Consider the following 14,340-nt stretch of genomic DNA (forward strand, 5'->3'; position numbering starts at 1 on the left):
GTTAACAAAGTAATAGAGAAGGCAATGGCACCCCACTCCAGTACTCTTGCCTGGAAAATCCCATGGACGGAGGAGCCTGGGAGGCTGCAGTCCATGGGGTTGCTAAGAGTCAGACATGACTGAGCGACTTCACTTTCATTTTTCACTTTCATGCATTGGAGAAGGAAATGGAAACCCACTCCAGTGTTTTTGCCTGGAGAATCCCAGGGACAGCGGAGCCTGGTGGGCTGCCGTCTATGGGGTCACAAAGAGTTGGACACGACTGAAGCGACTTAGCAGCAGCAGCAGCAAAGTAAAAATGTCTCTGCTTTTCAATATGTGGTCTAAGTTTGTCATAGATCTTCTTCCAAGGAGTAAACATCTTTTAATTTCATGGCTGCAGTCACCATCTGTAGTGATTTTGGAGCCCCCCAAAATAAAAGTCTATCACTGTTTCCACTTTTCCACCATTTGCCATGAAGTGATTGGACTGGATGCCATGATCTTCATTTTCTGAAGGTTGAGTTTTTTGTTTTTTGTTTTCTCACTAAACTGTTTTTAATGGATCTCAAATTCTGTGACAGATTTTTGGTCAAGTTGTTTTCATTAAAAAGTACTGATTTTAAAGACTAATAACTTAAACTGCCACACACAAAACATATGGTCCACAAAAATATTCTCCTTTCCTTCTAAAAGTTTTACAATGCATTGTTATTAACCAGTCTTTTATTATTAAACTTAAATGGCCCATTGAGACAAACAGTTCTGAGACCATTCTTCCACCACTGATTAAGACTTGGGGTGGAAGGTACTGGGGATAATATTCATTCAGCCTTCTTTTGGAGCATTCTGGGCAGACTTGGTGACCTCGCCAGCTCCAGCTGCCTTCTTGCCCACTGCTTTGATGACATAGTAACCGTCTGTCTCATGTCACGCACAGCAAAATGGCCCAGGGGAGGAGAGTCAGAGAAGCTCTCGACACACGTGGCTTTGACAGGAACCATATCAACGATGGCAGCCTCACCAGATTTCAAGGATTTAGGGCCATCTTCTAGCTTTTTCCAGAACACCAATCAATCTCCTTCAGCTCAGCAAACTTACAAGCAATGTGAGCTCTGTGACAGTCCAGCACAGGTGCATATCCTGCACTGATCTGGCCTGGATGTTTCAAAATAATCAGCTGGGCTGTGAAGCCAGAAGCTTCCATTGGTGGGTCATTTTTGCTGTCACCAGCCACGTTGCCATGACGAACATCTTTGACAGACAAGTCGTTGGCATGGAAGCCCACATTGTCCCCAGGAAGGGCTTCACTCAGTGCTTCACGGTGCATTTCTGCAGACTTCACTTCAGTCATTACATTGCCTGGAGCAGAGGTGACCCCCATGCCAGGCTTGAGAACATCAGTCTCCACACGACCCACAGGGACAGTACCAATACCACCAACTTTATAGACATCCTGGAGGGGCAAATGCAAGAGTCTGTCTGTTGGGTGAGTTGGTGGCAGGATGCAATCCAGAGCTTCAAGCAGGGTGGGTCCATGGGCATTGCCATCCTTACAGGTGACTTTCCATCCCTTGAACCATGACTGCTGTTGCCACTTGGCTCCAGCATGTTGTCACCATTCCAGCCAGGAACTGGCACAAAAGCTACGGTGTCGGGGCTATAGACAATTTTCTTAATGTAGGCGCAGACTTCCTTAACAATTTCCTCGTATCTCTTCTGGCTGTCAGGTGGCTCCATGGAACCCATTTTAACTCCAACAATTAGTTGTTTCACACCCAGAGTGCAGGCCAGAAGGGCATGCTCATGCCCACTCTTGGAGATGCCAGCCTCAAATTCACCAGCACCAGCAGCAACAGTCAGGACAGCACAGTCAGCCTGAGAGGGGCCTGTAATCACGTTTTTGATGAAGTCTCTGTGTCCGGGGACATCAATGATGGTAACACAGAACTGGCTGGTCTCAGATTTCCACAGGGAGATAGCAATGGTGATACCATGCACGTTCAGCTTTCAGTTTGTCCAAGACCCAGGCGTTCTTGAAGGAGCCCTTCCACCTCGGCAGCCTCCTTCTCAAACTTTTCCACTGTTCTCTTGTCAATCCCGCCACATTTGTAGACTGGATGGCCAGTCATGGTAGACCTCCCCGAAGCTACGTGTCCAATGTGGGTATGTGGGTTTTTTCCTTTCCCGATTTTGCTTAGGTTTAAGGGTGGTTTTCACAACACTTGTGTCCTGGCAGCAAACCCGTTGTGATAAAGCGAAGGTTGAGTTTTAAGTCAGTTTTTTCAGTCTCCTCTTTCACCTTTATCAAGAAGCTCTTTAGTTCCTCTACACTTTCTGCCCTAAGGGTGATGTCATATGCATATATCTGAGTAATTTACAATTAATTAGAAGCCAAAGGCTGGGATTATGATTACTAAAATTTAAAAAAGTGAAGAGGAACTAAAAAGACTCTTGATGAAAGTGAAAGTGGAGAGTGAAAAAGTTGGCTTAAAGCTCAACATTCAGAAAACGAAGATCATGGCATTGGGTTCCATCACTTCATGGGAAATAGATGGGGAAACAGTGGAAACAGTGTCAGAGTTTATTTTTGCAGGGCTCCAAAGTCACTGCAGATGGTGACTGCAGCCATGAAATTAAAAGATGCTTACTCCTTAGAAGGAAGGTTATGACCAACCTAGATAGCATATTCAAAAGCAGAGACATTACTTTGCCAACAAAGGTCCGTCTAGTCAAGGTTATGGTTTTTCCTGTGGTCATGTATGGATGTGAGACTTGGACTGTGAAGAAAGCTGAGTGCCGAAGAATTGATGCTTTTGAACTGTGGTGTTGGAGAAGACTCTTGAGAGTCCCTTGGAGTGCAAGGAGATCCAACCAGTCCATTCTAAAGGAGATCAGTCCTGGGTGTTCTTTGGAAGGAATGATGCTAAAGCTGAAACTCCAGTATTTTGGCCATCTCATGGAAGTGTTGACTCATTGGAAAAGACTCTGATGCTGGGAGGCATTGGGGGCAAGAGGAGAAGGGAACGACAGAGGATGAGATGGCTGGATGGCATCACCGACTCAATGGACGTGAGTCTGAGTGAACTCCAGGAGTTGGTGATGGGCAGGGAGGCCTGGAGTGTTGCAGTTCATGGGGTTGCAAAGAGTCGGACACGACCGAGCGACTGAACTGAACTGAAATGACTGAAAATTTAAAAAGTTAGTGTCACTTCTAGTCCTATCTACAAAAATCTAGAGGAACTTTATCAAAATATTTCATAATAGTTCTGAAAAATAACCAAAAAAAGCTTACATTTACTGGGTACTTCTATGCCAGGCACTGTTTTAAATCTCACTGGAAAATTTAGTAGGTACCTGTATTGCTTTCATATCATAGATGATGATACTGAGGGACCAGTAGATTTATTGTTTACTAGAGGTAATGCTTTTCGATATCAGTGGAGTTAGAGGTTGAATTTGCATAGTCTGACTTCAGAGGCATCATTTGGACCACTTCCCTATACTCAGAATGAAAACTGTGTCATGCCTTTTAGAGGCTAATTAAAACCTAAAGATGTCCAAATTTGTAGTTATATAACTTTTATAGTATATATTACATTCTATAAACATATACATTATTTTTTGTGGATATCAGCCTCAGATTAATTAGTGTATATTTAATAAATTTATCTTTTTCTGTGTAAAATTTTCATGTTAGATTGATACAGAGGCCCTGTTCGAGTTTCCTGAGCCATACAGCAAATGGATGAATGGATAAAGGAGTAGTAATGGCACCCCACTCCAGTACTTTTGCCTAGAAAACCCCATGGACAGAGGAGCCTGGTGGGCTGCAGTCCATGGGGTCGCTAGAGTCGGACATGACTGAGTGGCTTCACTTTCACTTTTCACTTTCATGCATTGGAGAAGGAAATGGCAACCCACTCCAGTGTTCTTGCATGGAGAATCCCAGGGATGGGGAAGCCTGGTGGGCTGCCGTCTCTGGGGTCGCACAGAGTTGGCCATGACTGAAACGACTTAGCAGCAGCAGCAGCAGCAGCAGTACATATACACAATGGAATATTACTCATCCATAAAAAAGAGCAAGTCTAAAGAGGTGGACGAACCTAGAACCTATTATACAGGATAAAATAAGTCAGAAATATAGAAATATTGTATGCTAATGTATATATATGGAATCTAGAAAGTTGGTATTGATGAATTTATTTGCAAAGTAGCAATAGAGAAACAGAGATAGAGAACAGACTTATGGACATGGGAGAGAGGGAAAAAGAGGGTGAGATGTATGGAGAGAGTAACATGGAAACTTATCTTACCGCATGTAAAATAGATAGCCAATGGGAATTTGCTGTATGACTCAGAGGACTCAAACAGGGGCTCTGTATCAACCTAGAGGGGTGGGGTGAGGAGGAGATGGTAGGGAGGTTCAAGAGGGAGGGGATATATGTATCCTTATGGCTGGTTCATGTTGAGGTTTGACAGAAAACAACAAAATTCTGTAAAGCAATCATCCTTCAGTAAAAAAAAAAAAATTAAAAAATTGTCATGTTAACTCACATTCTGACATGAAATACCTCATCTATTCTTCATTACTTCTCAGAAATTATAAATAAGGATTTATAAGTCATATCAAACATATCAATAAATAACACCAAGTAAGTTCTTACTGTGTCAACGCTATCACCAATACTTGACATGTATTATATCATTCACTGTCTCCAGAATCTCATGAAGTAGATATTATATTTATCTTAGTATTTGGAGATAAATCACTTGTGGTTTCTTGGATTCTTGGAAACTTTAGAGTCTCTTTGACTTTGTTACTGACATGACTATTAGAACTTTATCCCATTTAAATTGCAAAAGAAACCCATGATTTAAATAGTTTTATTATGATGTTTTACACAGTATATATAAAACATGGACACAGGAGAAGTGCAGTATCCTCTTTTAAAATTTCAGCTACCTTGAATATCAATCTTCTCTTTCTAATATAATTACATAAATTAAAATATAACTATAACCGTTCTTATAAATAACTAGCACAATGTGAATTGAACTGCATTATTCCAATTCATATCATTTAATAGCATTATAACATACTTAAGCAACAGCCATTTCCTTCCTGTTATCCTCTTACTTTTAATATAAATTTAAATGTTAATTTTCTTTCAACATTTATTTTATCACACAGAAATCATCATATTCTAGGCTGTATTTTTCTATTCAGTCTTAATAGTTGACATCACTCCAATATTTCTATTATTAAATATATTCATATTAGTAAGAGAAATGTCTTCTTTAATACCCACTCTAAGTCTGATGCTTTCAAGAGATGAGGTGGGATAACCAAGTTATCCTGAGGCTGACAGGATGAAAATGGTCAACGTTCCTTGTTTCAGTCATTCAATTGTATATGTCCCTTACGGGAACCAGACATGCCTTCTTCAACCTAGTTACATTGCTGCACATTTAATCTTTACAGCAATCTTGTATACTAAGGATTAGCCTCTCAACAGATTGAATGAGAAAACAGATGTCTTGAAAATTAATTAGCTTGCATAAGCCCATGTAAATCTGTGTATAGAAATCCGGGATTCAAACCCACCTTTGCTGATTCTAGAACCTGTACTTTACTGATATCTGTGTTCTGCTCATCCCTCCCCTGCTGAGCTGCTGTTTGTTGCTGACTTCTGCCTTTCTCCCTTAAGACCTCCCTTTGTCTTTGTTTCTCTCTCTCTCTCTCTCTTTAGAGTGAAATGACTAAATTCAGTCGACAGTAACCTAGTTTAAGTCTTAAGATCCCATGAGCATTTTTCACTGGCATCATGATGTTTGTGCTAAAATAGTTCATCTCTGGTTATTTCTGCTGATATTAAGTACCAATCAAGGCTGTGTTTTCCCCTTCTCTCCCTGGCATTCTATATTACTTTTGTTGGGCCATCAGGAAGGTGGTTTGGAACTGATTTACATATCCCACTAACTTCTTCACATTAAATTATTTCCAATCAGGAGGATCCCCTCTGACCTTTATGAACATTCTTTTTATAAGCATGTAAAACATTGATCACAATTAAAAATTCAGCAGAAGTCACAATAGTGCATGACTCTTTCTAAAGGTCCCCACACATGACTTCCCTGGTGGATCAGATGGTAAAGCGTCTGTCTACAATGCTGGAGACCCAGGTTTGATCCCTGGGTCAGGAAGATCCCCTGGAGAAGGAAATGGCAACCCACTCCAGTACTCTTGCCTGGAAAACCCCATGGACAGAGGAGAGGGAGGAGAGAGGTGGGCTACAGACCATGGGGTCACAAAGAGTTGGACAGGACTGAGCAACTTCACTTTACGCATGAGATGGGCTTCCTGGATAGCTCAGTTGGTAAAGAATCTGCCTGCAATGGGGGAGACCCTGGTTCAATCCCTGGGTTGGGAAGACCCTCTGGAGAAGGGATAGGCTACCCACTCCAGTATTCTTGGGCTTCCCTTGTGGATCAGCTGGTAAAGAATCCACTTGCAATGTGGGAGACCTGGGTTCAATCTCTGGATTGGGAAGATCCCCTGAAGAAGGGAAAGGCTACCCACTCTAGTATTTTGGCCTGTAGAATTCCATGGACTATACAGTCCAGGGGTCACAAAGACTTAGACACAACTGAGCAACTTTCATGCACAAAATGGCTTCAGTTTCTCTTCCCTGCTGTGACTCTGATCTCAAATTCACCAGTTAAATTTTAGTTCCCCCAACCAGGTGGCTCAATGGTAAAGAACCTTCCTTCCAATGCAGGAGATGCAGAAGGTACCGGTTTGATCCCTGTGTCAGGAAGATCCCCTGGAGGAGGAAATGGAAACCCACTCCAGTATTCTTACCTGGGAAATCCCATGGACAAAGGCGCAGATGGGCTAGAGTCCTGGGGATCGCAAAGAGTCAGACACAACAAGAGCAGGCTCAGTGGTGACTTGGTGTCTGTAACCAATAGAACCACACAGTTTGAGTCCTCCCCCCCCCCCCCCCGCCTTTCCCAGAATAAGGTGTACTCAGAATAAGGTGATTAAGGCTTTTGAATCCCCCTGAGAGACAAGGAGCTCCAGCTTCATCACTGATCATTACTCTTTGTAGACTATCTGAGGCCAAGGTGGACTAGAAGCAGGAGTCAAGGGTTTTGAAAGGAGGGAGTGTGTCAGCACCAGTAAGTTTGGTTTCCCATTTCCTTTTGATTTGGGCCAACATGGCAGTGTCTTCTGGCTCAATCAGGAGTATCTCTGATGCTTTGAGTATACTCTATGCTGTACTGAGCGGTGAGATCCTAGTGGCTTTACTATCTATTCCAGACATAAAGACTACTCGATTTACCCACATTATCTTTTCTGAATGGAGCCATGGGGCTTTGCTCCTCTTGACTGACTTTGGTTTGTCTAGTGCATTCAGGCTTAAAACAATGTCTGTATTCTTTCAGATTGGTTTTGATTTCATTGACACAAATAATGCTTCTTAAGTTTTCACCTGTATTTGCTGTAGGACTGTGAGAATTTTCAAGATTGATGGTGATGACTGAAGAATTTGGGGGACAGTTTCTATAAGTCTTTGGGACAGTTTCTCATTCTCCAGTAATTACATTAATCAGTATTATAAACCCAATCTGCTTTGAAAACTATATCAGTTTAATGTATAATATTTATATACAAAACTTTAACATTTCCACCTGGAAGTCAGGAAAGACTAGAAAATCACACAATAAAATGTGTTTTCCTTTGGCTTTTGAGAATCTTAGAGCCATATTTTGAGTTTATGAATAGGGACTCTGAAGTATTTACCATCTATGTACCTATGTGTTGACATGTCAGTCTTATAAGTATGTCCTATATTTTAACTGTCCTTGATTCTAATGTTCTAATTCAAAAATTACAATTCTAAGAATAACTCTTGTTAAGCATCAAATTCTTTAATCAGTTGTACTTTATGAGTAATATACAGAGAAATAGACAGTTCCTCACTGATTCTCAAATACATTTTAGAATTTTTCTACCCTACAGAAACATGATTGCATGGCATCACCAACTGGATGGACATGAATTTGAACAAGCTCCAGAGTTGGTGATAGACAGGGAAGCCTGGTGTGCTGCAGTGCATGGGGTCGCAAAGAGTCAGACACGACTGAATCACTCAACTGAACTGGCTGAAACTCCAGTAATGCTAGACCCTGGTTCTTTCCTTTGTTCACAGACATCTGTTCATGTGGGACCACACACATTCACACTAAAGCTTCAAGCTTCACATTCAGGCAGGAATATTTATGGAGCTCAGCTAAACTCTCTTGCCACTTCTGGACAGATAATATTTTCCTCTGCAAGTGGATGAATTGAGTTGTTTTGCTCTTGTGAACAGCAACATTCTGTTACAAAGTTTTCCCAATCCAATTGCACCAAAAATAATGCAGATTTATTTCTATAATGAGGTTCATTTTGCCTCCAATTACCAGATGAATTTGTTTATTATAGACATCATCAAAGTTACTTTGTTGAAAAACTATCAGCGCCAAAATCTTTCCTAAGTATCTTTGGATTGGTGTAGATAGCCTTAGAATGAGGTTCCTTTCCACTTGTCCATTCCAAAGTTATTTCAGGTCTTGATCGCTATTCCTGTGGATTTTCAAACAGATTTTCTGGTCTTCCTATTTCCAAGTGAAAATGTTAAGATTTTCAATACAAATATTATACTTTAAACTGATATAGCCTTCAAAGCAGTATCTGGTAAACAGTTTAATTAGTAAGACCCTGAAAAGCAATGAACACAAACCTCCCTCAAAATTGCATTACAAAATGGTTGGGGAGCTGACTGTAAAAGTTAGAACTTTATTTTTTCTCACATCTGATAGATTCATGAAAGAAAATTGCTGTGCCAAGACGAAAAGAGATAAATTCTGTATGTCCTCCAAAGTCCTATTCTCTAAAACTTTTGGAACCCATACAGCTTATCTAAACCTTTCTCTTCATATCAGTGTGTGTGATTATGTGCTTATTAACTTTATCTCATACTCTCAAAGGAAAATGAAGAAAAATAAATAAGGCTTAATGTCTATTTGATGTTTTTATTGATTTATAGTTGACTGCAATGTTGTGCTTCAGGTATAGAGCAAAGTGATTCATTTATCTAAATATATATTCAGTCACTATGGAAAACAGTATGGAGGTCCCTTAAAAATCTAAAAATACAGTTACCATACAATCCAGCATTCACTCCTGGTTATCCATCTGGAAAAACAAAGACCCTAATTCTAAAAGATACATGCACCCCAGCATTCATAGCAGCACTATTTACAACAGCCAAGACATGGGAAAAATTCAAATGCCCATTAGCAGATTATGTATGTCACATTTTATTAAGCCAATCATTGGTTAATGGACATTTGAGTTGTTTTCATGTTTGGCTATTGTAAACAGTGCTGTGAATGTTGGGGGTGCAGGTATATTTTCAAATTAGGGTCTTCATTTTTCCAGATAAACAACGAGGCATAGGAATGATGTCGAATAATATGGTAATTCTATTTTTAGATTTTTAATTAGCTTGCATAAGCCCATGTAAATCTGTGTATAGAAATCCGGGATTCAAACCCACCTTTGCTGATTCTAGAACCTGTACTTTACTGATATCTGTGTTCTGCTCATCCCTCCCCTGCTGAGCTGCTGTTTGTTGCTGACTTCTGCCTTTCTCCCTTAAGACCTCCCTTTGTCTTTGTTTCTCTCTCTCTCTCTCTCTTTAGAGTGAAATGACTAAATTCAGTTGACAGTAACCTAGTTTAAGTCTTAAGATCCCATGAGCATTTTTCACTGGCATCATGATGTTTGTGCTAAAATAGTTCATCTCTGGTTATTTCTGCTGATATTAAGTACCAATCAAGGCTGTGTTTTCCCCTTCTCTCCCTGGCATTCTATATTACTTTTGTTGGGCCATCAGAGAAGGGATAGGAAGGTGGTTTCCATAGACGCTGCAGCAATTTCCATTTCCACTAACAGTATCAGAGAGTTCCCTCTACTCCACATGCTCTGAGCATTTATTATTTGTAGGCTTTTCATTATAGCCATTCTGACCTATGGTTTTTCCAGTAGTCATTATGGATGTGAGAGGTGGACAATAAAGAAAGCTAAGTGCTGAAGAATTGATGCTTTTGAACTGTGATGCTGGAGAAGACTCTTGAGAGTATCTTGAACAGCAAGGAGATTCAACCAGTCCATCCTGAAGGAAATCAGTCCTGAATATTCATTGAAAAGACTGATGCTAAAGCTGAAATTCCAATACTGTGGCCACCTGATGTGAAGAGCTGAATCATTTGAAAAGATCCTGATGCTGGGAAAGATTGAAGGCCGGAGGAAAAGGGGATGACAGAGGATGAGATGATTGGATGGCATCACCGACTCTATGGACATGAGTTTGAGTAAACTCCCGGAGTTGGTGATGGACAGGGAGGCTTGGTGTGCTGCAGTCCATGGGGTCACAAAGAGTTGGGCACGACTGAGTGACTGAACTGAACTGAACTGGACTGACCCATGTGAAGTGATACCTTGTGGTGGTTTTGATTTGCATTTCTCTATTAAGTAGTGACGTTAAGCATCTTTTCATGTGTCTGTTGACCATCTATGACTCCTTTGGAAAAATATCTGTTTAGGTCTTCTGCCCATTTTTGACTGGATTGTTTATTTGATATCAAGTTGTATGAGCTGTTTATATATATAAGGTATTAACTCCTGTTGGTCACATCATTTGCAAATACTTTCTCCCATTCCATCGGTGTCTTTCTGTTTGGTTAATGGTTTCCTTTGCTGTGTGAAAACTTATAAATTTGATTAGGTGCCATTTACTTCTGTTTGCTTTTATTTCTTTTGCCTGGGGAGACTAATCTAAGAAAATATTGCCATGATTTATGTCCAAGATATTTTGCCTGTGTATTCTGCTAGGATTTTCATTGTGTCATGTCTTAAGTTTGGCCTTTAAACCATTTTGAGTTTACTTTTGTTCCTGGAAGTACAAATGAAGTTAGGAAGTGTTCTAACTTCTTTGATTTACATGCAGCTGTCCAGCTTTCCCAACATCACTTTTTGAAAAGACTGTCTTTTCTCCATTGCATAATCTTGCTAGGTAGAGTATCCTAGGTTGCAGATTTTTCCCTTTCAAGACTTTGAATATATCATGATACTCCCTTCTGGCCTGCAGTTTCTGTCATCAGCTGATAGCCTTATCGGGGTTCCCCTACAATTGATTTTGTTTTTCTCTTACTGTCCTTAGAATCTTCTCTTTAACTTTTGTGATTTTAATTATGATTTGTCTTGGTATGAGTCTGTTTGGATTCAACTTGTTTGGGATCCTCTGTGCTTCTGGTACTTGGATATCTGTTTTCTTATTTAGGTTTGGGAAGTTTTCAGCCATGATTTCTTCAAATACATTTTTGAACACTTTTTTTTTCTCTCCTTCCCCTATCATGTGTAGTTTTCAAATTCTATTTTATCTCTTAGATCCCCAAATTGCTATTTTTTTTAAATTGTCTCTCTACCTTCTGTCTTGATTCAATGATTTCCATTATTTTATCTTCAGATCACCTGTTCATTCTTCTCTGTCATTTGATCCTCTAGTAATTGCTTCTAGATTGGTTTTTATCATGGCAATTGAACTAATTTTGATTGGTACATCTTTATAGTTTCTTGTTCCTTATTACAGTGTTCTGCCATTCTCTTGATAATCTTTCTTAATTGAGTTACCATTTTTACTACCTGCTTTTGAACTCAGGGTCTAGTAAACTAGTAAGCTCTTTTTTCATGATTTGCTCTGTCAGGGGATTTCTCTGGTTCTTTGAATTGGGAGTACTTCTCTGCTTTGTCCTTTTCTTAGCTTTCTATGTCGCTATAAATTTAGGAGAAGCAGTTACCAACTTTGGTCTGGAAGGGGTGTTGTTTTGAGGGAATATCTCTGTATAGACTGTGTTTGTACAATGTTTTTGGTGCGAGGGCTGGTTTTGGACCCCAGCCATGTGCTTCCTCAAGGTGAGCTGGCCCTTTTCCCCTTGGAAGCGGGTATGGTTGGTATTGTAGTATCCATAGCTTCTGCTGATGTGGGGTGGTGTTTCCACTCCACACCGTGGCTATTGCCACCCTGTCAGGCATGGGGTCTGCTCCCCTACAAGGGTCAGGTTTGATCATGGTCCAAGCCTTCGAGTGTGTACCCTGCTGCACACAGGCAGTAGCTAAAGCAAGTGAGGTCTGTGCGGTCACAGAGGACCTGGGTCCCATCAGTGTGCAGACCATGGTTCTGCTTGGAGGCCATCCAAGATTATGCCGTCCTCTCTGCTGTGTTCATCCCAGATCTAGCACAGGGCCATGGGGTGGAATAGGTGAGGGCTGGGGGTAGGGGTGTTGTGGCTTCAGGATTGAGGTTGCTAGGCTGCCACCAGAGATTGGGGTCACCCCTGTGGCAGACTTTCCCCAGGACCCTTCTGCCCCCAGTCTAGCACCACACTGCTGCCTGGGGAGGGCGGGCTCTTCTGCTGGGAGAGGAGCCACTGTGCACTCCCGAGAAACCTGACCATGGTCCTTGTGGCCCACCCCAGCTGCGCCCCAGGCCCTCAGGGCTGTCTCTTCCTGTCTACGTGAGTCCTCCCCCAGGGCCTGGCTGCCTGAGATTCAGTACCTCCTTGCTGCATGCTTTTGGGGTGCCGCCTGGTCAGTAGGCTGACAAGGTCCCCCGTGTCTACACTCACCACCCAGTGTGTGATCTAGCAGTGGCCACCAGGCACCCCGGTCTGTCTCTGGCCAGCTCGACTGAGTCTCTGCCCTGATCCCAGGCCCAGCTATGCTGTGGAGTGAGTGGGGCTGGGGTGTTCACCCCTTCAGACAGCTACATTTGGAAAGATGGCAACTGACAACACAAGGCTCTCTCCACCCTGATTGTCAGCAAGTTGGCACGCGTGCCTCCTGGGGAGCAGAGTCTAGGCTTCTCCAGCCTTCTTTCTATCTCATCGTCTCTCACCAGGCCAGGAGGACCATCTCCTGCATGCTGGACTCCAGACGTGGGGTGCCCAGACTGGCTTGACCTTCTCACTCCCCAGGGTGATGGTCCATTTGTACAGACCTTATACATCCATCCCAGGGGCATAGGTCCCTACCATAGGCCCTTTTTTTTCCTGACACTACTGAGTTGTCTGGAGATTTTTATTGCATGTTTAATTGTATAAGAATTCTTCTCTGTTTCCAGATAGTGCTCCATGGCAGTCTTTCCACGTGTAGATGGATTTTTGGTGTGTTTGTAGGGGAAGGTGAGATCCACATCCTCTTACCGTGCCATCTTGATCCAACTCTCTCTATTTGATTTTAAATACAATTGAAGAAGCATGATGAAGGGATGAACAAGAAGATAAAATGGTGAGCTAAAAGACCACAAACTGTCAAATATCTTTAATTCAATACAAGTGGCACAAATCCAGCATTTTAATTAATGTATTTGCATGTCTGTGTTGGTGTGCGTGTGTGACCCCATGGACTGTAGCCCACCAGGCTCCTGTATCCGTGGGATCTTCCAGGCAAGAATACTGGAGTGGGTTGCCATTTCCTTCTCCTGGGGATCTTCCTGACCCAGGGATCAAACCCAGGTCTCCCACATTGTAGGCAGATGTTTTACAACCTGAGCCACCAGTGAAGCTCTAATGAACTAGTAAGTAGCACATATTCGAAAAATGGACTGACTCATTGGAAAAGCCCCTGATGCTGGGAAAGACTGAAGGCAGGAGGAGAGGGAACAACAGAGGATGAGATGGTTGGATGGCATAACCGACTCGATGGACATGAGTTTGAGTAAACTCCAGGAGTTGGTGATGGACAGGGAGGCCTGGCGTGCTGCAGTCCAGGGGGTTGCAAAGAGTCAGACACGCCTGAACTGAACTGAACTAGGCAGGTATTCATATGTCTAATCACAGGATAAATGAATATACAGAAAATAATCAAAGGAGAAGCCTCACAATGACACTGTGCTTGGAAAGTCTTCTGTCCTTCACTCATTTCTTCAAATGCTTGGTTCAAATAAACATAGCAAAGGATCCAATATATGTGTGTATCTGACTAGTAAGCGTAGCAGCATATTGAATATATCAATACACGGCCATATCCCTGATACTCTTCATTCTACTATATATGTTTAGCTGCAGCTATGCGTCCTAAAGATAGAAGACAAGTTCTTTTGTGTGTGTGTTTTACTTTTCTTGAATAGGGGAAAAAAATCAGTGTGATCTGTTAAATTCTGAGTCATTCACTTACTTTGTTTTTCTTCAACATTTTATGCAAACCACACTCTGGGGCTTTCCTGGTGGCTCAGCAGTAAAGAATCT

General features: G+C 41.8%; 1 pseudogene; it reads right to left on the reverse strand.

The window, feature by feature from the left end:
- Window positions 1–527: 527 nt before the first annotated feature.
- LOC102399545 lies at window positions 528–12,268 on the reverse strand (annotated as a pseudogene).
- Between the last annotated feature and the right edge of the window lie 2,072 nt (window positions 12,269–14,340).

Source organism: Bubalus bubalis, chromosome 9 (assembly GCF_019923935.1).
Source record: "Bubalus bubalis isolate 160015118507 breed Murrah chromosome 9, NDDB_SH_1, whole genome shotgun sequence".
Classification (NCBI taxonomy): domain Eukaryota; kingdom Metazoa; phylum Chordata; class Mammalia; order Artiodactyla; family Bovidae; genus Bubalus; species Bubalus bubalis.